The sequence below is a fragment of the Prinia subflava genome, chromosome 8, assembly GCF_021018805.1.
Source record: "Prinia subflava isolate CZ2003 ecotype Zambia chromosome 8, Cam_Psub_1.2, whole genome shotgun sequence".
Taxonomy (NCBI): domain Eukaryota; kingdom Metazoa; phylum Chordata; class Aves; order Passeriformes; family Cisticolidae; genus Prinia; species Prinia subflava.
This window is the reverse complement of record NC_086254.1, coordinates 13333967-13356450: the sequence shown is the minus strand read 5'-3', so window position 1 is coordinate 13356450 and position 22484 is coordinate 13333967. Positions and strand designations below refer to the sequence as shown.

Genomic DNA, 22484 nt, shown 5'->3' with positions numbered 1-22484 from the left:
TCCTGGCAGGGCTGGCTCTCATCTCCATCCTGGCAGGGCTGGCTCTCACATCCATCCTGGCAGGGCTGGCTCTCACATCCATCCTGGCAGGGCTGGCTCTCACATCCATCCTGGCAGGGCTGGCTCTCACATCCATCCCGGCAGGGCTGGCTCTCACATCCATCCTGGCAGGGCTGGCTCTCACATCCATCCTAGCAGGGCTGGCTCCCATCTGCATCCTGGCAGGGCTGGCTCTCACATCCATCCTAGCAGGGCTGGCTCCCATCTGCATCCTGGCAGGGCTGGCTCTCACATCCATCCCGGCAGGGCTGGCTCTCCTCTCCATCCTGGCAGGGCTGGCTCTCACATCCATCCTAGCAGGGCTGGCTCCCATCTCCATCCTGGCAGGGCTGGCTCTCACATCCATCCCGGCAGGGCTGGCTCTCCTCTCCATCCTGGCAGGGCTGGCTCTCACATCCATCCTAGCAGGGCTGGCTCCCATCTCCATCCTGGCAGGGCTGGCTCTCACATCCATCCTGGCAGGGCTGGCTCTCACATCCATCCCGGCAGGGCTGGCTCTCACATCCATCCTGGCAGGGCTGGCTCTCACATCCATCCCGGCAGGGCTGGCTCCCATCTCCATCCTGGCAGGGCTGGCTCTCCTCTCCATCCTGGCAGGGCTGGCTCTCACATCCATCCTGGCAGGGCTGGCTCTCACATCCATCCTAGCAGGGCTGGCTCCCATCTCCATCCTGGCAGGGCTGGCTCTCACATCCATCCTGGCAGGGCTGGCTCTCACATCCATCCCGGCAGGGCTGGCTCTCACATCCATCCTGGCAGGGCTGGCTCTCACATCCATCCCGGCAGGGCTGGCTCACATCCATCCCGGCAGGGCTGGCTCTCCTCTCCATCCCGGCAGGGCTGGCTCTCACATCCATCCTGGCAGGGCTGGCTCCTGGCTCCATCCTGGCAGGGCTGGCTCTCACATCCATCCTGGCAGGGCTGGCTCCCACAGCTCCCCTCCAGCAGTCCCGGTGCTTACACAACCCATCCCCGCGGGGCGCCGAGCCCTGGGCTTGCACAAAGACAAACACCGTGGTGTGCCAAGAGCGAGCTGTGCTCACCTGCATAACCCTCCCTCTCCAGGAGGGAGCTGCTCCGTGCTGGGAGTCCCAGCTGAGTGTGGTTTGTGTGGTTTGTGCCGTTCCAGCTCACAAGCAGCTGTCACAGCTCTCACACACCAAGTGTTGCACCCAAAATTTGGCTTTTCATCAGCCTGGCTGTAGGACGGGGCCATACCAAATCACAGAATGGTCTGGGTGAGAAGGCACCTTAAAGCTCATTTAGTTCCACTCCCCTGCCATGGGCAGGGACACCTTCCACTGTCCCAGGCTGCTCCAAGCCCTGTCCAACCTGGTCTTGGGCACTGCCAGGGATCCAGGGGCAGCCACAGCTGCTCTGGGCATCCTGTGCCAGGGGCTGCCCACCCTCGCAGTCACTAAAGCCATGTCTGGTTATCAGGCTGGACGTGCCACAGGGAAGGGCACAGTCCCCCTACAGCCCCTGTCACCAGGTGCCACCTTGTGCACCCACGGTCTCAGGCTGGGGTTGGAGAGACAGGAGAACTCCACTGAGCTTCCCAAGAAAAGCCTCTGAGGTGACTCCTGCCACCCAGCAGAGCTGTGGAAGCACTGAGGGGCCTGCAGGAGCTCAGCAGCTCCTTCTGTCACTGTCACTGTCACAGCCTCAGCCAACAGTGCCCCAGGAATGGCCCAGTCCTGGCCAGGGGGATGGATCCACAGCATGGCCCAGCTCCGGCTCCAGCTGGGCTGAGCTGGTCCTACCGGGCTGAATTAAAGGATCAGTGAGGTTGGAAGGGACATGAGGGGGTCTCTGGTCCCATCCCACTCCAAAACTGGGCCACCTTTGATGTTAGATCAGGACCACACAGCCCAGCCTGTCCCAGAAGGTCACAGCAGTGCCTCAGAGGAAATGCAGGGAGCTGTGGAGTGGGACCCTAAAGCAGCAGAGCCAGTTTGGACCTCCCTGTCCTCCAGGAAACCAGGACCAGTCAGAGAAGTGACACCGTGGTGACACAGAGAAAGTGTCATTCCACAGCAGGAGCAACCATGGGGGGGTTTGGTGACAGCCAAGGTGGCAGAGGGTGCAAGGCCATGGGATCACCCAGGCAATGACCCCGGGGGTCTCTTGGGACAGGACAGAGGCACCCACAGCCCCCAGGACAGGTCACCCCACGCCAGGGGAGCCCTGCAGGGACAGGGCTGCCTCCTGTGGGATGAAGCCTTGCAGAACACTTCAGCTGTGGAATCCCCCCTTACAGGCCTGCAGATCCTGTCCAGGCTCCTTGGCAGCTCTGGGAGATCTGCTGGGCAGAGTTTTTGGGCCCTTTCCCCCTCCCTGTAGGTTCTTTACTCAGGGAAATGTAGCCCACGTGGTGTGGCACAGATGCAGCTCCTTCCTCCACGGCCAGGGAATGCAGAGTCCCTAACCCTGACAGGACTGAACTCATCTTTGCACTTTCATTTTGCTCCAAGCCACTTCCCACCGAGGTCACAAACCCCACAGGAGGAGGCCAGGACTTCACCTGCCAGTTCAGCTCATTTGGGACTAACATTTAGGAGTGTTTGAGTTCAAAAAGAATTGCAGGACTGCACAGGAATAGATTCATTTTAAGTCATTTTTCCTTCCAAATTAAGCTACGATGTAAGAGTAGGAAACACAATATTGACAATGGGTGATAAACAGAAGTGTAAAGCTGTGGCTGTTACATCCTTGGAAGTGTCCAAAGCCAGGCTGGACAGGGCTTGGAGCAATCTGGGCTAGTGGAAGTTGTCCCTGCCCAAGGCAGGGGTGGGACTGGATGAGCTTTAGGGTTCCTTCCCACCCCAACCATTCCATGATTCCATGAAATTCCTGAGTAGTTAGACATGGAATATCCCAAGCATTTCCCAGCCTGGGAGGATGCAGAAGGTGAGAGAGGAGCAGCAATGGAGCAGCTGGATGGAGACCCTGCACTTCACACCTGCACTGGTGTTGCTCCACTGAAGTTAGAGCCAAAATATTCCAGCAGTTTCCCGGTGGACACTCTCCCAATCCTTCAGCTGCTGCAGGCTTGGTTGAAGGCCCTCACAGTGACCAAGATGGGAAAATTGCCTTGGATGGTGTCCCTTTAAACCTCTCCCAGTGCTGGAAAACAAGGCTGTGTCCAGGCTGGTGGTTTTCCACGTGTCTCTCCCCAGCCACCACGAGATCCGACCTGCTCAGATTCCCAGGAAATGTTTGTAACCCCTCGCCCTGCAAACATTTCCTGCAGTGGTGGGGTCAAGCAAAGACCGCTCTGCCTTGTGTGTCTTCAGCACATCTGAGCTGACATCACCCAGCCAGTGTTTCTGAAGATGTGATGGATTTTGTCCCAATTCTGTTTGTTTTGAGCTCATTTTGTGTTAACCCAAGATCGAGGCAGGGCAGGACGTGACAAACACATCCTGCAGTGCTCCCAGCTCAGAAGGAATTAACTGCTGGGAACTTGGCAAGACAAGGTGGGGTTTGGAGTCGGGGGTTTCAGATAAGCTGGAGATAAGGGTTTGCATGGAACCACCCCTGGGTGCATCCCTCCGTGGAGCTGCTCCTTGGGGACCAGGACTCCATGGAATGGTGAGAACGGCAGCTCCTCCCCGGCAGTCCCTGGGTGGCCACGGGTGATACGAGAGCCTCTCACGTTTCAGGTTGGAGGAGCAGACACTGTTTATGTTGAGCAGCACCACCTTCCTCCCCTCGGGGCTCCTCTTCAGCTGCTCAGGCCCGGCTTATCGGGGCCTCCCGGTGCCCAAGGCAGCGCCCCCAGCCTCTCCCGGGCAGGGCTGATTTGCAGGAGATGACAGCACCTTTCCCCTTCCACCCCAGCAGCGGCGGCGCGGGGAATGCGGCTGGAGGCGCCGGGAGCTCTTTGGGCTCTCGGGAGGAGGAGGAGGGGAGCAGGGGGTGCTGCCCCGGGGCTGAGGATGGAGCAATGCAGCGTTCCATATATGGAGAAACTTTGGGAACAACCTCCCAAGGACTGCGGGAAGCCTCACGGATGGAGGCACTCAGGAGCAGCCCGGGCCGGGCTGTTCCCAAACTCGGGGAACATCCCGGGGCTGGAATCACCTGGGTGTCCCACCGAGCATTCCCCTCCACCCTGGGCGGTGTGGGGCAGAGCAGAGGGGAACAAAGGCTCCCCAAAGCCCTCCCGGCCATGCCCAGCCGTGCCCTGCATCCCAGCCTGGCACCGCCGGGTGAGAATGGGCCGGGGCACGACCAGAACCAGAGCTCTGCCGGGGCCCGGCCTCTCCAGAGCCGGGATGTTGGCCGGGATTGCAGCAGGAGCACAAACGCCCCCTGAGCTTCGAGCCTTGACCACAAAGAAGTGCCCAAAAATGGCCCTCGGCGTGTGAAATTTGACATTTTGCTGCGGAGGGTACCTGCCCCCAGCACAACTCCACACTTCCCTCTCGGCTGGTCCTCGCCCTCTGGAAGATATTTGCCAAGGTTGTTTTATAAACTGCTTTCTATTTATAGGCCAGCTCCTTCAGCTCTAATGAGATAATCTTCTGGCACCTCACCATCACTAATATTTACTTTGATGTTTAAAATAACATCTTCTGAGGGATTGATTTTTAAAAAAAATTAAAAAAAAAAAACAAAAACAAACACCTTTAAAACATAATCAAAGCAAAGAGAGAAACAAGCAGAGCAGAGGGGCCGAGCTCCTGGGGATGCACACAGAGTCAGTGACACTGCAACTTTTTCAGGGCAGAATCCTCTGAGCACATCAGGAGGGAGAGAGGCATTGGCAGCTCCTGAAGATGGAGAGAGAGGCAGGGAAAGAGCGAGAGGAGCGCGGGCTGTGTTTATTCTCAGGAATGAAGGCAGCAGGGAACGTTTCATTCTGCAGCAGGGCTCGGAGCTGCTGCTCCCTGTAATTGAGAGCTTCGCCCCGGGCAGCTCAGCAGAGGAGATTTGGGCTTTGGAGAGGCAAACATTCGATCCCTGGGTTAATACAATTAAAAAAGTGCGGCCGAGAGGGGCCGGGGGAGGCGAGGGAGGCAGCGCACGAGATCCCGGCTGCTGCTGCCTGCAGCCACTTTGAAACACAAGCCTGCGTTTTTATGGAAACTCTGAATGTTGGAGAAGGGTGAACATGGTTTTCATTCTCATAAATGTTTTTCCAGCATTCAAGGCTCTCCGGGCTCATTCCTTCTCCAGGGAGACGGTTCTGATTTCAAAGAACATTCGCGCTCCCTCCACCCCCGACCACCCCACTCCAACTTCAAAGAGTCTGCTCTGGAAAAATTATTTTAAAGACCGTTTTACCTTTTTTGAGTGCTTTCCCTTCTTTCTTCTTTTTTCCCCCCTTTTAATTCCTTCAGCTTCTCTCTTTTTTTTTTTTCCTCTTCTTTTTCCCAGCAGCAGCCAAAAGCTCCTCTCTCCCCCTCAGCCCTGCGCGTGTCAGAAAGTTTCCAGGCTGAGGGTTTGTGTCGCCTTCCTTAAGAACCTTCTTCTGTCAGACCCAGGCAGAGCTGGAGTTGGAGGCTTTGCTAAAAAGTCTCCTTTCAGGAAGTGAGCAGTAATAAGAGAGCGGCTCGGAGGCAGCACATGGATAGGGGCTGCTCAAGAAAAAAAAAAAACAAAAAAAAAAAAGAAAAGAAAGAAGGAGAGAGAGAAAAAAACCCAAAAAACCCCAACAACTTTGCTCAGGAATTTTGCCAGGATTATCCAAAAGAAAAAAAAACGAAAGAAAAAAAAGGGAAAAAAAAGAAAAATCCCCAAACCCACAAGGCTGGAAAAGTCCCACCCTGACTGCTGACATCAGTGCAGAAGGCAGGTCTTGGCTGAAACAGTATAAAACTAATCAGCCTTTCTGTGGAGGAGCAGGGACGGGGCTCGGGGCAGCCCTGGAGGCGATGCCGGCGCTCCCCTGTGGATAAAACATCCCAGGAAAAGCCGGAAAGGAAAGGGGCCGTGCTGATAGTGGCACAGAAAGCAGATAAAGCAAGCCGGCATTGGTTTTCGTTTGTTTGTTTTTTCTTTCCCCAACAACAAACAACACCCCAATCCTTCATTTTAACCGGAGATTTCCAAATGCTTTTAAAAACTCTGGGAGTGTGTAAGGAAATGGACTGAAAGGCTCCAGAGCAATGGCAGGGACTGGCTTTGAACCGAACAAAAACAGCCCTCAGGAATTCGCCAGTGTTTTCAGAAGTCCCTTCCCTGCGCAGTTACATCATTCAGCCCCGCTGGCTCCGGGGACTCCGGCACTCTCCTGCCCTGCTGCCACCGTGGAGGGTCCCACCGAGGACAATCCACCTCCACAGCAAAGAATAAACCCTGGAGATAACCAAATGCTGCTTCTTTCCACACAGCCCCCTCACAGGACACCTCCAGCAATCAGCAACAATAAAAGGCAGGAGCTCATTTCCTTCTTTCTTCCGAAGGCGGCTCTGGGGTTTCAAAGCTGAATTTGTGAGCCTTGGTGGAAGGAGAATCACCTGGCAGTGCTGCAAAGGCTGGAAAAACGAGCCTTTCACTGCCCTGCTTTTCCCTGGAAGGGAGAGGGGCCCTGGGGAAGGGCACAGGGACAGGATGGAGGGATCCTCAGCCAGGATGAGGATGGACCCCAGCCGAGCCCTCTGAGGGGACAGAGCAACCCCAAAGCCGCCCTGGCCGTGCCTTTTCTTCCAGGAGGGTTTGAATGAAGAGTTAAGGGGTGAAAAGTTGCCAGGAGGAGGCATAAGATGTAAAATTATGTTTCATATATATTTCATATATTTATGTATTTTTATATATCCTTATATATTTTCATATATTTCATACATATGAACATGTGTATGAAACTTTAAAAATATGTTTCATATATAACATATTCTAAAATATATGTTTCACACATATATATATTTCATATATATGTGTGGGTGTCACATACATATGTGACAGTGGACACACAGGACAGTGTCACACAGGGACAGTGTCACACACATGGGGACAGTGTCACACACACGGGGACAGGGTCACACACACAGGGACAGGGTCACACACACACAGGGACAGTGTCACACACACGGGGACAGGGTCACACTCACAGGGACAGGGTCACACACACAGGGACAGGGTCACACACATGGGGACAGGGTCACACACAGGGACAGTGTCACATACATGGGGACAGGGTCACACACACGGGGACAGGGTCACACACACGGGGACAGGGTCACACAGGGACGGGGTTACACAGGGACAGTGTCACACAGAGGACAGTTTCACACAGGGACAGGGTCACACAGAGAGTATCACACACACACACAGAGGGCAGTGTCACACAGGACAGTGTCACACAGGGACAGTGTCACAGCACTAAAAAAGAAAGGGATGAAGGAAGAAGGAACATTCTGTGGTGCTTTTTGTGGTGGATCCCCCCAAATCCTCTGCTGTCAGCAAAGCAGGACGAGCCTGACCCGGAGCTGTACCAGCTGTAATTCACATTCTGCCATGGATTTGTTTAAACCGTTTTTGGAGCACCCTGAACTCCCCTCCTGGGATGAAGCAGCAGCAGGAGATGCCCAAGAGGGTCCTCCTGAGCCCCCCAGCATTTTGTGCTGCGTGGAAAGTTTGTTCATCCGAATAGCCCAGAAAAAAACAAAACAAAACAAACAGGGAAAACATCCTCTGCTCCCAGGAGGAGCTGGCTGAGGGTGGGAGATCACAGCCCCCAGCTCCACTCCAGCCACTCTCTCTGTCCAGACTGGAAAGGGCTGGCTCTGCACTGGAAAACCGAGTTCAAAAGGGACTGGGATTGATTGCTGGGCTGGATTTTGGGCCAGTTCCCTGGCTGGGTGGACAGAGTGGTTTCCTTCCTCCCCAGGCCACGCTGGCCATTGTCTGAGCCCCCAGAGCACACCCAGAAAAGAGCAACTGAACAAAATATTTGGGGTTTAATTGAATGGTGCTGCTGGTGGCCAAGGAAAAACTAATTGCTGCAAGCATGGCCTGGTGCCATTCCAGGGGTGTTCTGTCTGCTGGGGCTTGTCTCACAATCTGTGTGGAATGAACAGGGACAGAGGGGCAGGTTTCCTTCCCCGGAGAGTGGCTCTGTTCTGCCAGACCCTTTGGAAAATTTGTTTTTCCCTGATTTGCAGGGTTTCCAGTCCCTCCTGGGTGGTAAATACAGAGTCAGACACTCCTGACTTACAAGGCAAATTCCCCCAGGTCTGCACCCCAACCCAGCACTGCCCTGAGGACCCTCAGATTTGTACCAGACCAGCTCCAAAACCAGGCTTTTCTCCAGTCCTGACCTGTCTCTGAGGAGGGGATGGAGCTGCACAACCCTCCCAAGCCAAGGCCTCCATCCCCTGCACAAATCCTGGAAAACAGGGAATGGTAAAACGACCAGAGGCTCACAGCAAAGAGGAGGAGGTGACAAATAGCACAAAGAATAGAAATTTGCAGTCCCTGAGGTTGCTAGAAAGTTCATTTTTCAATTAGTTCGGTATCAGAAACAGCCTGAGAATCTGCCTGAACAAATGGTTCCACGGGCACCCAACAACCCCCAGATCTCATCTCCAAAATCACCCAGCTGCTGCCTCTGCCCAGGGTGAGGAGAGGAGGCTCAGTTTCCAGGAGGAGTTTGAGATCCTCGCTGTCCGGGGGGACGGAGAGGAGCGCGCCGGGAGCAGCCCGGTGACACTGCCCCCTCCTGGGGCTGAGCGGAGCGCGCCGGGCCCGAGGGATGCTGAGACAACGGCGGGACCGGGGAAAGCCCTCGGGATGATGGAAACCCCTCGGGATGATGGAAACCCTGCAGGGATGATGGAAACCCTGCAGGGATGATGGAAACCCTGCAGGGATGATGGACTGAACCTCCTCGGGATGATGGAACCCTCTTGGGATGATGGAAACTCCACTGGAATGATGGAAACAACAATGGGATGATGGAAACTCCTTGGGATGGTGGAAACCCCATCAGGATGATGGAAACTCTGCAGGGATGATGGACTGAACCTCCTCGGGATGATGGAGCCCCCACTGGATGATGGAAATCCCTTGGGATGATGGAAACTCCTTGGGATGATGGACTGAACCACCTGGGGATGATGCAAACTCCTCAGGGATGATGGAAACCCTGCAGGGATGATGGACTGATCTGCCCCGGGATGATGGAAACTCTGCTGAGATGATGGAAACCCCTCTGGATGCTGCAAACCCTGTTGGGATAATGGAAACAACAGTAGGATGGTGGTAACCCCATCAGGATGCTGGACTGAACCCCCTGGGATGACAGAAACCCTGTCAGGATGATGGAAACAATGGCAGGATGATGGAAATCCCTTGGGATGATGGAACCCCTCAGGATGATGGAAACCCCATTGGAATGATGGACTGAACCCCCTTGGGCTGATGGAAACTCCACTGGGATGATGGACTGAAACCCTCTGGGGTGCTGGAAACCCCCTGGGATGCTGCAAACCCTGCTGGGATGATGGAAACCCCCTTGGGATGCTGGAAACTCCTCGGGTGCTGAAAACCCTGCTGGGATGATGAACTGAACGCCCCTGGATGCTGGAACCCCCCCTGGATGCTGCAAACCCCCCCAGGATGCTGCAAAACCCTGGGCATGATGGAAAACCCTTGAGTTGCTGGAAACCCCCTGGGATGCTGGAAACCCCCCCAGGATGCTGGAAACTCCTGGGGGTGCTGGTCTGAGCCCCAGGGAAGCACAAAGACCGACCCTTCCAAGCTGATTTGGCATTTCCTGGTGGTGTTGGATGGTGCCCAGCGTGTCCAACCCTCACCACCCCAAGGCCAGGGCTCGTTTGAAGGCTGGAAAAGGCTGCAGGCTCTGCCCTGGCTGCCACGAGGACACACAGGGAACGCTGCTGAGGCCTGACGGGGTAATTTTGTGTAAGCATTTTGTACATAAAATGAAAAATTCTCCCTGCCTTGCTATGTCTGAACTGCAGGGCCTGGGCAGAGTTCCCAGCTCTGGCTCTACATCACAGCCTGGCCCCAAGTCCATGTTGGGACAAGCTCCTTGGCCACAGACTCACCCTTTTTATGGCTGTTCAGCACCCAACACAACAAAGCTCCATTCAGCCCTTCAGCTACTGCAGCAATAAACAAAGTGCTGGGCTTTGTTTGGGGCCCAGAGGCTGCAGGTTGAGAACCTGCGAGTGGAACAAGCTGGAAACAAACGGGTTTGTTTATCCACCGGGGCACAGACTTGTAAACTAATTGCCCGGCAGTAAAGCTGGGCTTAATTAGTCCCAGGTGTTAAATAAAATAGGGTTGGTGTTTCCCAAAAGTGTAACTCCGGCTTGAAGGAGCCACAGGCTCTGAGAGCAGAGACATGAGAAGTGATCATTGAGATCCTTGTGCCTTGTCCCAGAATTTTGTGGGGATTTGGGGGCAAATGACAAATATTCAGGTGGGTTTTGCTGAGGGCACTGCAGGGGGAGGTGGTGTTGGGGTGCTGCATTTTCACCTCAGGGTTTCACCTTGTTCCTGGAAAAAGCTTTGTTGTGGATTTCTGGGTAAACACCGTGAAGAGCTCCATGTGAAAACATAAACAAAGGGCTCCTGGATGGAATTCAACATTCCATGAGGCTGAGGGATGCTCAGGTGTCTTGGTTTGGAAAGACAGGTATCTGTCAGGGAAACTGAAGTTTCTCTTGGAATGGAGAATGTAAAACCGACCCTCCTTCCAAATTATTACAATTTTGTAATTAGGAGCTTTCAGGCAAAAATATGGGAATAGGAATAACAGTTCTCTACCAGGAATATTAAAAATACAAATGCAGTAATACAAAAAAAAAAAAAAAAAAAAAAAAAAAAAAAAAAAAAAAAAAAAAAAAAAAAGCCAACAAGCAAGCAAAAAAAAAGTCCTAGAAAACCCTGATGGAATTAGGAATATGACCTGAATCCCTGTTGGGCAGGGTGTTGGGAGCAGTCCAAATAAATCCTCCTGGAGTGACAGATGTGGTTCTGGTGGAGTAGAGATGATCCTGTACTGGTGGTGAGATGAGTCCAGGTCTTCCTCTGAGAATCCAGTGGAAAAGAGGTGCCTGGGGTCCCTACATCTCAGTTTTTATCTGGGTAGGGAATGGTTGGCTCCTCCCCACTGGGTGGAGCATCTCACAGTGGGATGATGTCAAGTGTGAAGTCGTTGGTGACCCTCAATGGCGCATTAACAGAAGAAATCCTCTGGAGGGTGTGCAGTGGTGACAGAGATCACAAACACTGCCCCACCTGGTTTTAACAGCTGGGCTGTGATCAGAAGGAATCTGTCCTCCTCCCCCTGGAGTTACAAGAGATAAAAAGAAACCATCTCCCAACTGCTTTCTGCAGATAAAATAGAATACACATTGGTTTGGTTACATAACCCAAGACATCAGGGATGCCTTGTACTCTGCCAATCCAACCTATTCTCAAATTTTCTTTATTCCAATCAATCTTGAACATCATTACGCTCATCATGCTTAATCAGGGCCTTAGTCCCGACTTCTACAGTACAATTTTCTGCCAGCAAAAGTAAGAAACTTTGGGATTGCCCATCTATCTCCTTGAGACAGGGCTTTGCATTCAGCAGGAATCAGTCATGGATGGGGCTTGGAGCATCCTGATCCAGAGGGATCACGATGGGATCCAGAGGGAGGTGTCCCTGCCTGTGGCAGGGGTTGGAACAGGATGGAAATTTAAGTTTAAATGGTTTCTTTCCAGCCTAAAGCATTCCATGATTCTGTGATGCCACAGGCTTTCTCCAAGGCTGGCCCTTGTCCCTGTACCCAGCAATTCCAGGGAAGGTGGCAGCGAGCTGGGGATGAAACACGGAGATTTTTCCTCCTGGAAAGGAAGACCTGGCCCTGAGGAGCAGCTGGAAATCCTGCAAAACATAAACACCCTTTGGTGGCACTGGAGATGGAAGGTCCCCAGCCCAGCTGACAGTGGTGGCACTGGAGATGGAAGGTCCCTAGTCCAGCTGACAGTGGTGGCACTGGAGATGGAGTGTCCCCAGTTCCAGATGACAGAGGTGGAAGGTTCCCAGCTCAGGTGACAGTGGTGGCACTGGAGATGGAAGGTCCTCAGCTCAGATGACAACATTCTGGCCACTCTGGCACCACAAAGAGCTGATCACTGACCAGAAACAAGGAGGAGAACCAGAGAGGCTTCTTGGGCTCCTGACCTGCTCTGGCCCATCACAAACCACAGCTCCCAAGCAGCCCCTCAGAGAGGGCCTGTCTCAGTATCTCCTGGCTTGGATGTGGAAAAATCCAAAGAAATTCAGTTTTCCTTACTCCTCTGTGAATTCCAAGAGGTCCAGCCTGGGTGAAAAAGGCTCTGACAGGAGGGGACAGCTGGGGGGGTCAGGCTCTGCTTCCAGGAAACGGGGACAGGATGGAGGACATGGCCTCAAGCTGCTCCAGGAGGAATCTGAGGAGGAATTTCTCCATGGAAAGGGTGCTCAGGCCTTGGCAGGGGCTGCCCAGGGAGGTTTGGAGTGCCCATCCCTGGAGGTGCCCGAGGAAGGCCTGGATGTGGCACTGGGTGCTCTGGGCTGAGGTGGGCATGGGGCACAGCTTGGCCTCGATGACCTCAGAGGGCTTTTCTGATTCTGTGACCCTGTGGCAAAGACACTCATGCACTGAGGTTCCCTTTCCCACCAACACCTGCTCAGTGGGAACTGTTCAGGGAAGGAACTTTGCTCCCCAAGCAACGTCTCCCCCAAAAACCTTCATTCCAATAACCACAGCTCCTCACCACCTCCCTCTGATCTGTTCCCTCCCGCAGCAGAGCCCAGCCCTGGCACGGAGAACATCTCAGAGCTCTTTCACTCCTCAAAGCCGCACAGCTTTTGTTTGCTCTCCTTTCCTTTCCTGTGCAACAAGGAAACGAGGTCACATTTCAGAGAAACCCAGCGAGCGGTGGTTTGCGAATGCCAGAGCTCTCGCTGGATGCTGCAGCCTCTTCTTTCCCAAAATTGACACAACCCTCACTCAACAGAGATCATCTTCCCTCTTTTTCCCTTTCCTGCTCCCCAGCTGCTGTAGGGAAGCCCCCAAGGCCGCCGTGCTCCTCTGCAGAGCAGGTAAGAGGCACTTTCTGTTCTCAGCTCTTTTCTTGGGTGGCGGGTGTGTCATGGCTGCTTTGTCCCCTGCCTGGCGCCTTTCTGCTGCACCAGGGGCTTCAGGGGGAAAATCCTGTGAAATGTTGGTGTTGAGGTTCCAGATTCAATCCCCTCGTGGCCTCTCCTTTCCTACTGATCGCTCCATCGGCAAAAAAGCGGGGTTGAGTTGGGAGCACCACGTTCTCTTTGAAGCTGAGGGGGGTTGGGCAGGTCAGAAGATGATGGGATGGTGGATTGTGGTCCAACACTCCTGGCCAGCCATTCCCCTCCCTTTGCCTCTGGACATGCCATCAAAACTCTGGAAGTTTCTCTTTAAATTTCCTGAGAGCCTCAGTGGCACTGTGGGAAGATTTAGGATCTCAGTGGCACAGTGGGAAGATTTAGGATCTCGATGGCTCTGAGGGAAGGTTTAGGATCTCAGTGGCACAGGGCAAGATTTAGGGTCCCAATGGCTCTGAGGGAAGGTTTAGGATCTCAGTCGCAATGAGGGAAGGTTTAGGATCTCGATGGCAATGAGGGAAGGTTCCAGATCTCAGGGGCTCTGTGGAAAGGTTTAGGATCTCAGGGGCTCTGTGGAAAGGTTTAGGATCTCAGTCGCAATGAGGGAAGGTTTAGGATCTCGATGGCAATGAGGGAAGGTTCCAGATCTCAGGGGCTCTGTGGGAAGGTTTAGGATCTCAGTGGCTCTGAGGGAAGGTTTAGGATCTCAGGGGCTCTGTGGGAAGGTTTAGGATCTCAGTGGCTCTGAGGGAAGGTTTAGGATCTCAGGGGCTCTGTGGGAAGGTTTAGGATCTCAGTGGCTCTGAGGGAAGGTTCCAGATCTCAGGGGCTCTGTGGGAAGGTTTAGGATCTCAGGGGCTCTGTGGGAAGGTTTAGGATCTCAGTGGCTCTGAGGGAAGGTTCCGGATCTCAGTGGCTCTGAGGGAAGGTTTAGGATCTCGATGGCAATGAGGGAAGGTTCCGGATCTCAGTGGCTCTGAGGGAAGGTTCCGGATCTCAGTGGCTCTGAGGGAAGGTTCCAGATCTCAGTGGCTCTGAGGGAAGGTTCCGGATCTCAGTGGCTCTGAGGGAAGGTTTAGGATCTCAGGGGCTCTGTCAGAAGGTTTAGGATAGCTGGCACCTGCTGGAAAATGCTCCAAACACTCCAGAAGAACTTCAGAGATTTGCTGCTGGCCAGCATAACAATAAACAGACTGAAATCCAGGGGCAAACTCACTTTTATTTATCTGGATTTCTCTGGCATCTCCTCTGCTGCTCGGTGAGAGCAGGCACAGTTCCCAGCCCCATCAATCCAAACAGCCTGAGGTGCTAGGGATCAACCTGGGGTGAAGAAAACTTGGGTTTGAGCCCCAGAAAACCTTTGTTATCTATTAGACATGGAATAAACCCCACAGGGACACCAGGGAAAGCTGTCCCAGGGAAGAACTGGAGAAGGGATCAGGCTCCTTGCTGGAGCAGGGGATGAACAAATGGATCCCCGGGGCTGTGCTTCCTGATTTATTTGATTGTGCTGATTTCAATCCTTCATCCTCCTCTTTCCTCTTGGGAAGAGGGGCCCAATCCTCTGAAAAGTTTCCTTATGCTGCTGGGAATAGGATTCTCCTAAAGAAATGTGGGTGATGCCACGGCAGGGTTCAGAATTCACACATATTAATATCCAAATTTAAAAGTTAATTCCCACTAAGACGTTAGGAAAGAGGCCTTCAGGTACTCTCAGATAACCAGGACAATCCATGGTCTCTCTGTAAAGCACTCAGCTCCACGAAAAGCAGAAATCTTGGGAATGCCCAGGTTCCACCCCTGATCTGAGCCCGCTCAACCAGGCACAGAAAACTTGGCTTGGGCAGCAAAGGTCAGGAAGGACAAAGGTGTCGGTTAAGCCGAGCTTTAGCTCACACAAACCCCAAGCAGGTGGGACTGGAGGCACAAAAATAGAGAGGCTGAAGGCAAAGGCTGCCACTGAAAGGGGTTTTTTCACCTCTGACAGCATTTGGGGTTGAGCTGGGTGACGTGGCAGGGAGCAGCTCCTTGTGGGGCAAAGCTGGAAGTTCTACAGGGTTGGAAATACTCAAAAGTGCAAATAACTGTTATCAGGTGATTTAAAGGCTCACATGTTTTGTTTAGTGCTCAGTTTTCTGGGAATCTCTGTGGACTCAGAGAGAAGTAGGTGGTAACAGCAAATGGATGGGTTGGGAATTAAAGCCAAGGAATCCCAGAACGGTTTGGGTTGGAAGGGACCTCAAAGCCCATCCAGTGCCACCCCTGCCATGGCAGGGACACCTTCCACTGTCCCAGGCTGCTCCAAGCCCTGCCCAGCCTGGCCTTGGGCACTGCCAGGGATCCAGGGGCAGCCACAGCTGCTCTGGGCACCCTGTGCCAGGGCCTGCCCACCCTCACAGCCAACAATTCCTGCCCAATCTCCCATCCAGCCCTGCCCTCTGGCAGTGGAAGCCATTCCCTGTGTCCTGTCCCTCCATCCCTTGTCCCCAGTCCCTCTCCAGCTCTCCTGGAGCCCCTTCAGGCCCTGCAAGGGGCTCTGAGCTCTCCCTGGAGCCTTCTCCTCTCCAGGTGAGCACCTCCAATGTTTCATGCCTGGGTAATGTAGTACAGGCTGTGAGTACATACACCTAAATATAGACATAGATACAATAAATACATTAATATTTAATATAATTAAATATAAGAATAGAATATTTAATATAATTAAATATAAGCTCGAAGTATAACCTTTGCTTATCCCTTAGTGCAGGAATGTGCATTTTTAAACACACCTTTGATCCCTGAATGTGCTGATTTAGCCTTGAAATATCCCAGAGGGGCCAGGAAAGGCTCTGCTGGGTGTGGAATTGAATGGGCACAGCAGAGAGAGCCCAGAACATGGGACAGATCCCAGGGGGCTTGGGGACCATGGGCAGCTTCCACAAACTCCCCACGGAGCCAGGAATCAAATTCCAGCCTCAGTGAGGGATAAAACATGAACCAGTCTGAAATAATTCCATTTCCCCACATCCCATCCAAATCATTGGAACAAAACCCCTTCCGTGCTGTAATTAAAAATTAACAAAATGCCCTGGGCAGATCTGACCCTTCATTTCTGCCTCAGAAAATCTTGGCTCAGCTTTACACTTAGAAAACAGGGATCCCAAGCTGCCTGTGAGTGGAGCATTTCCACACTCAGGGAATGTGGGAACAACTTCCCAGTGTCCCTCCCAAATCACTGCTCACATGCAGGGATGCCCTGAGCCCTCGGAGCTGAGGATTTCTTGCAGGAGCAGAGCTGATATCCAACCCTTTCACTTCCCAGTTGTCTTCATTTTCCCTCTCAGAATTTCCCCTTCAGAATTTCCCCTTCAGAATTTTCTCTTCAGGAATTTCCTCTTCAGGAATTTCCTCTGGCCACCCTGCAGTCCTGCCCAGTCACTCTCTGTGGAATCCCCAGAACACAGACTAACAAAGGAATGGTCTCTGTCTGCTTTGGAATGATGTTCCAGCAATGCTGAGGCAAGGTTTGAGCTCCCAGTCCCATGGAGACCCTTCCAGAGCATCACCCCCCCACCCCAGGACATTTCACAGGTGGGATTTTGGGCCCTCAGCTGGACCCTGCAGGATTCCTCTCCTTGTTGCAATTTCAATTTCAGCCTTACATTCATCTTCCCTCTTTTAAAACTCCAATCAGAGCTTCTGATGCTCACTGAACTTTCCTGCTCTCAAACTTTCTCCTTTAACTTTCCACGTCCTGCCCTTCCAGCCAGGAGGTTGCAGTGCAGGATCCCCCAGTCCAGGTTTCCACTGCTCTGGCTCTTCTCCACAGGGCTGGGAAGGTTGGAGGTTTCCTGGGATGTCAAACCCTCCCTGAGCAACCCAGGAGCCACCCCCTGCTCCCTTGGGAGCAGCAAATACCAGCGGGGAAATGTGGGGACCTCAGCTCCCAATGGAGGACAGATCCTGGGGCAGCAGGACCTCAGGCTGCTCCTGACCACTGGGATTGGCCATCCCAGCATCTCCCAGTTCAAGCCAGGCTTAGCCAAGCCCTGCTTTGCTCAGTCACAGAACTGAAGCCTCCCCAGGCAGTCCTTGGCTTTCAGCAGGACCCAGGAGTGACAGAACCCCCTCAGCAGGGACAGATGCACATAAAGCCCACAGGAGGGGTGCTAAAGGAGGTGAAATTTTATGCAGAAATTGTCACCTGAACTTTGGGAGATGCACACAGAATCCTTTTATTCTTTTGTTTTATTCTCTTTATTCTTTTTATTCTGAATGAGCCCAAAGTATGTGGGAAAGCATCTTCACCTCCTGGGTGCCCCTGAGGGGCTGAGACAGCACAAGGTTCCTGCAGAAGTTCAGGACTCTGACAGATTTAGGGCTCTGGCACAAGAAATGGGGTGGAAGGTTTCAGGTAATGCCAGATTTTCCTGAAAATCCCATGGGATTTCAAAGCAGCCCAAAAACTTCAGTTCTGAGCCTTGCTGGCCGTAGTTCAGGAGGTGTAAGGATGATTATTCCTTCAAGGCCCACCCCAGATCCCAGATTCCCAGAGCTGGAATGTGCTTCCTGGGGGCAGGACAAGAGTGTTCCTTGGAGAACTCGATCCCACTGCTGCCTCCCTCGTCATCCTCACCTTCAGGACAGGGATCACCAATGTCACCCCTGGCTGTCCCCACAGAGCTGCTGTGGGCCCTGGGGCAGAGCAGCAGCAGCAGCTTTGCAAGGAGCAAAGCTCTCCTCACCCTGGGCACAGCCTGGGGTTGGGAAGGGACAGGGAACAGGGAAAAGCTTTTGGGAGAAGCTCTCCAGGTGTTCCAGGTAGGAGCACTGAGCTCACAAAGCAGACAGGAGCCACTTCAAACACATCCCTGGACACACCCAGGAGGGGCTGGAGCTGTGTCAGGCCTTGGGCTGGAGCTCAGGGAAAGGTTCTTCCCCCCGAGGGTGCTGGGGCACTGCCCAGGCTCCCCAGGGAATGGTCCCAGCCCCAAGGCTGCCAGAGCTCCAGGAGCGTTTGGACAACGCTCTCAGGGATGCTCAGGGTGGGATTGTTGGGGTGTCTGTGCAGGGCTGGGGATTGGACTGATGATCTGAGGGTCCCTCCCAGCTCAGAATATTCTGGGATGCTCAGAAAATCCTCTGCTGCAGGAGTTAAATCCCAAAGCAGAACCTTGAGCCCCCCAGTTCATCCACCTGAGGCTTTGGAGTGGATGGGGTGGAGGAAATGGAACATTCTGGGTTCTGCCCAGGGCTGGACTGGACAGCACCAGATGAGCAAAACTGCACAGCAGAAATCACTGAGCAGCAAAAGCCCCATCTCTGGGGTTATTTTATCCACCAGCTACACCAGGAGCACTCCAGCACCTGCAGAAAACAAGGGAAGTCTCAAATCTGCTTTTATGATGATTTCATCCAAACCCTCTCCCAGTCACTCTCTCCCAGCACTTCAGGGATTTTCTGCCTGTCAGGAATTACCTGGACAGGAAACACAGGCAGAGACCCCAGACCCAGCATCTCTCAGTGATTGACTCCAACCCTGAGCTCAGATCTCACAGAAAATCCTTCTGCCTCCGAGGTGCCCAACACAGCCACGTTCTGCCCAGGTTCTCTTTTATTCTGGCCAAAAAAACAGGGGCTGAGTGTTTTAAACCTCTCAAATCTCTTACAAAACCAACTGACCTGTGCCTCTGAAAAGCTTCTGAACAACCCCCAGCCAGAGCCTCTGGAGTGGCTCAGGTGTGACAGGCTGGGCCAGGGAAGAACAGATCATTCAGGTTTTTGGCTCTCCTGCTCTCCATCCCACCAGAAAGCTCCCAGTGCTGGTCTCTGGAGCAGAGAGAACCCTTACAACTCGATTTTGGAAAGATGCAGTCAGCACTGAGCACCCTGGAGCAGATCACACCCAAATCTGTTGCTGAGATCTGCAGGGCAAGTGGAAAGTGCTGGGTTTTCAATGAAAATCACAACTTTTTTTTTTTTTTTCCTGTCAGATGTTTGTGCAAATCCAGCAGATTATTTGTTAACACATCCAGGTGTGGTTTGCCCCTCAGTTTTTATCTGGGGTTCTGATCTTTCATGAACAGAGCTCCAGAGGCAGAGGTGGGAGCACCCCACGTAAATAAAATATCACAGCCAGAACTTTGTTTTGTTAAAGCAGCCCTGGGGAGGAGTGTGAGACTGAGCAGTGCCCATAAATCAGAGGAAGACATCTCCCAATTTCTGTATCAGGTGTTCAAGGTCGTTGTCACCTCCAGGACAGGGTGGGAGGATGGAAGAGGGTCCTGCCAGAGCCAAACTGGGCAGACTGGGCACAGCCTCCAGGGCTGTGGCTGAGCTGGGAAAGCATCCAGCAATCCCTGCCCCAAGGAAGAGCCTTAGGATGTGGAGGCAGACAGGAGTCTGGAGAAAAGCCCCACAGCCACAGCAGGGACGGGCAGAACGTTCTGGGGTGTTCAGTGCTGTCTGCACCTCCCCAGAACCCTCTCACACGGCTGGAACAGCTCCTGCTGGGAGCTCAGCTGGGCCCAGGCAGGGCAGGACAGGCCCTGCATTCCCTGGGATGTGCAGGGATTTCCAGCCTGGCTCTGCTGCATGTGCTGAATAAAAGCTGCTGGGCCTATTTCCCATGGGGGAAATAAGAATTCTGCCCTCAGTGCCCCAAAACACGGCCAGGAACATCCTCCACAGCTGAGAGCGGCCTCCAGCACCCTCCCTGTTCCTTCACACAGGGAAATTTGTGTCCATGGGCTCTTGTTGTCCCCCAGGTCCAGCTGGGACAGGAGCAGAACACGAGGAACAGCAGGAACTCTCCTGTCCTCCTTCCCAAGAGGGAAATGCTGGGGTTTGCCTGGGCTGTTCAGCTGCAAGATCAGCTCAGAGATATTTTTTTTCCTGGGTGGAAAAGTGAAGGGAGAGGTGAACTGTGCCCGTGTGAGAGCAGCCTGGGCACGGGCAGTTGTTGATTAATGCAACCTCCCCTTGGGAGCACAGCAAGGACAAACACCAGGAGCCCACCAGACCACGGAGAATGAGTTGTTTTTTCACCTCGGTCCTGATCACTGAGTTATAAAAATGTACCAGAGAATATTTACTGCTGTGCATGGGGAGGGTTTCACTCCCCTTGCACACAAAAACACCCTCAAAAAATGTCTCCAGCATGAGCAAAATCCTCCTGTGTCCGGTTTTTCAGTTTTCCACAAAAGACTGACAGAACTGGAGGTCACATTGGCCCCAGAAAGAAAGGAGGAATTTCCCTGATGGAACTCAGGGTTGCAGGAATCGGATATGGGAAAGTGCAGTGAGCTCACCCCGGGTTCCTCCTGCCTGGGGAGGATTGTTCCCTTCCCTGATCCGGTGCTAAGTGCCTGGCAATGGGACTTCCACTCCCCCCTGCCCCACATCCTGATGAATCCTCTTGCCTGGAAATGTTTCTTGAAGCCCAGACTTCCTTTCCACTGATTAATTTCTTCTGCCTTATCCCTGTTTCGTTTTAGCAGCACATCCAAACCAGTTTTTCCTCTCTGAAAGAAGCTTGTGCTCCTCAGATGCTTCTCCTTTGCTCTCAGATGTTCCCCCATCACCCCTGGCCAACAATTAATGTTTGTCTCCATCCCCCAGGGCTGAGCCCATCCATCAGCCCAGCCAGGCCCTTCATCTCTTCCACTGCTCTCTCCTGAGCTTGTCCCATTTCCAACATTTTGAGGCTCAAATCACCCCCCAAAATAACTCATTTCAACCTCACCAACGTGCTGGGATCACGGGACTGAGCCCCAGGGGTGGTATTTATTTTATTCTTTAATTTCTAAACCACAGGGAATGTTTGGGTCTGGTCTGTGTGGGCTGAACTCCTCATGGTGTGTCTGAGGAGAGCACCCAGGGCTCCTCCAGCCCTTCCCCCCCTGGCAGCAGCTTTCACCCTCTGTGCCCAGAGGAATATTCTGGCTGTAAGGATGAACCCAACACGTTCATTTTGTGGTGCTGGGAGCTGCTGGTGGCCCCTTCACAGACTGAGAACCCCTGTGACTCACAGGCAGCAGAGCCCCTGGGGCTGCAAGCACGGAGAATTCGCTTTGGTGTCTCAGCCAACTCCAGAACTGCAGGTTTCTGCATTTTGACATTTTTCACCTGCCCAAAGCCCCTCCAGCAGGCTCCAGGAGGCTGTGTCCCTGTTCCAGGCACTCCTGGAGCACAGGAGCTGCCGTGCCCCGCTGGAAGGGGAGGCTGAGGCAGCTCCAACATCTGCTGCAGATGTTCAGAGACCACAGCTGGTCTGGGGGAGCTGGAACTTCCACCTGGCACTGCCCCAGGCAGAACCCCCTGTCCAGTGTCCGTGGGCAGTTTTGGGGCAGCTCAGGGCCCAGGGAAGCCTTCGTGGTGTCCAAGCTGAGGTGACCAAGGTGTGGCACTGACACGGCAGCACAATGAGCTCAGAGCTGGTTTGGGAGGCAGCTGCTAGGATGGATAATGGGGAGAATTCCTTACTCAGACGGTGGGCAGGCCCTGGCACAGGGTGCCCAGAGCAGCTGTGGCTGCCCCTGGATCCCTGGCAGTGCCCAAGGCCAGGCTGGACAGGGCTTGGAGCAGCCTGGGACAGTGGAAGGTGTCCCTGCCATGGCAGGGGTGGGATAAGATGGGATTTAAGGTCCTTCCAACCCAAACAATTCCACAGTTCTGCGATTCCCCTCTTCAGTCCTCCTCTCCAGGAGGGACTGTGCAGGTGGCTCCATGGAGGGCTTTGAACCAGAAAAGGACAAAGTGCCACACGTGCACAGAGATGTGCAGGGCGAGAGTGCCTTGAAAATCCACCTTGGGAAGCAGGGAGAGGAGAGGGGAGGTGGCTTTGGACAGAACCACGCGGCACCCAGCAGCACCCAGCAGCACCCAGCAGCACCCAGCAGCACCCAGCAGCTCCCAGCAGCTCCCAGCAGCTCCCAGCAGCTCCCAGCACACACAGCCAGAGCAGGGCCCGTGCTCAGCAGGGAGATGTCGCTCAGGGAAACACAGCCACCCTTTCCCCCCAGACCTAAATGCAGGCAGAATCACTGAGGAACGGCAGCCCAGCCGTGCTGATAACTCCACTCGTGTCTTGCCTTTCTTGTCAAACAGCAGAGGCAAGGCAGGAGCACAGCTGTTGGTGCACAAAAGCCACTGTCACTTGTGGTTGGAAACGGAGCCGTGAGCCCCTCCGGCACCTGGAGCAGGGCTCGGTGCTCAGGGCAGCTCAGAACCTGCTCAGCACCTTCAGGAGGACCCAAACCACTGCAGGCCTGGCTGAATTTATTTCCAGTGCTCTCAAAGCCCTCTGTGTCCCCTTTCCTGCACCCTGCTCAAGGCTGTGCTGCTTGGA

At 53.6% G+C, this 22484-nt stretch overlaps 2 protein-coding genes across 2 annotated transcripts in view; one reads left to right on the top strand and one right to left on the bottom strand.

Annotated features, from left to right (window-relative positions):
* The window catches only part of ADAMTS10 (ADAM metallopeptidase with thrombospondin type 1 motif 10), a 65395-nt gene extending 59006 nt beyond the window's left edge, over positions 1 to 6389 (bottom strand). The window contains exon 1 of the mRNA XM_063403235.1: positions 5353 to 6389. The gene's annotated coding sequence lies outside the window, so the exon portion shown is untranslated. The remainder of the gene's footprint in view (positions 1 to 5352) is intronic.
* Positions 6390 to 12947: 6558 nt separating this feature from the next.
* The window catches only part of LOC134554417 (tyrosine-protein kinase ZAP-70), a 37286-nt gene continuing 27749 nt past the window's right edge, over positions 12948 to 22484 (top strand). Inside the window, exon 1 of the mRNA XM_063404964.1 lies at positions 12948 to 13114. The gene's annotated coding sequence lies outside the window, so the exon portion shown is untranslated. The remainder of the gene's footprint in view (positions 13115 to 22484) is intronic.